Source organism: Rhipicephalus microplus, chromosome 2 (assembly GCF_043290135.1).
Source record: "Rhipicephalus microplus isolate Deutch F79 chromosome 2, USDA_Rmic, whole genome shotgun sequence".
In the NCBI taxonomy this organism is placed as follows: Eukaryota; Metazoa; Arthropoda; class Arachnida; order Ixodida; family Ixodidae; genus Rhipicephalus; species Rhipicephalus microplus.
In genome coordinates, this window is record NC_134701.1 from 217,836,757 (window position 1) to 217,838,118 (window position 1,362).

The following is a 1,362-nucleotide window of genomic DNA, read 5'->3' on the forward strand; positions in this document are numbered from 1 at the left end:
TGCTAGCTACACATATATCAAATTTGGTGTTAGGTGACGTCAATGTATGACGAAACATAACACTGGTGCAAACATGATAATCCTGACATGCGTGTCATGCAAGAACATGACAACATAACACGCTCATAGCGTGCTCATGGATATTTCCCTAGCTCCACATATACTAAATTTGGTATCACGTGACGTAAATAGATTACGAAAATAAACGACACATTCAAACGTAATAATCATGACACGGAAGTCATGTACGGCATCGCTTACATACACCTCGTAACGTCGGGCTGATTTTAAAGTGACATATCAAGAATTCTCATTCCTGTTTCGCGTATATTCGATTCCCACTGTACGTGAGATCTGCAGTGTTTTTCTAATCAAAGTGTTATTGATAAACCCGGCCTCATCAAATGTGAGGCCCAAGGGACGGCTTTAAACCCTCCCATAGTAGAGTACATAGTACTCTAAATCGTTACCCACTTGTTGTAAACACACAGTGTTTATTTGGTTGACCAAGTAATGCTTTCAAACTCAGTCGCAGGGATGGCTTTCAGCTCGCCCTGTTATGCCAGCGAGTCCTCGTCAAACGTCCGTGCCTCTGGAAAAGGCAATCTGGGTCAAGGCCAGTCCGCCTGGCGCGATCACCTCGACGGCGTGAACACGCGCGGCGCCCCTCTGGCCCAGGTGCAGTGAGTCAGCGGCGCACGTGACAGCGAGCCGGCGGCCGCGTGTCTGGTGGCCTGACGCATGGCGCGGCGGCCCCCATTGGCGGAATCTGCCTTGACGACCAGGGCGCTTCTGATTGGACATTTTGGTTGGACCCGGTGCAAATAAAAGAAGCCCTGCGGCGTGTCGCGATCAGCGGTCTTAGGCGAAAGGCTGACCTATGTGTTAGAGAGGAGAGTTCGGCTCTTCGAGTCTCTGTCGGCCCCAGTGCCGAAATTGTAACGCCTCTGTATATATGCTGTACATAAACCTTGTTTAACTCACCGTCGTCTCGTCCGCTCGTCTCCTCAGCTCTGCGCAGAAGCAGTCGCGAGCTGAGAAACATACGCTACCAAACGGCTGGTGACCTTCCCGGCGGGGTCGAAAGCAGTGGCGCCTCCGGGACCGCGTCGGCGTCGCCGTCTTTCGCAACAGTGGTGGCTTCGGCGGGATCGGTCCGTCGTTTCGCAACAGTGGTGGCTCCGGCGGGATAGGCCCGTCTTTCGCAACAGTGGTGGCAGCGGTGGGATCGGTCCGTCGTTTCGCAACAGTGGTGGCTCCGGCGGGATAGGCCCGTCTTTCGCAACAGTGGTTGGCAGCTGCGGGATCGGCCGGCGTCAGCGACATCGATGCGGTGAGTGCCTGATGTTTTCCCCTCAGTTC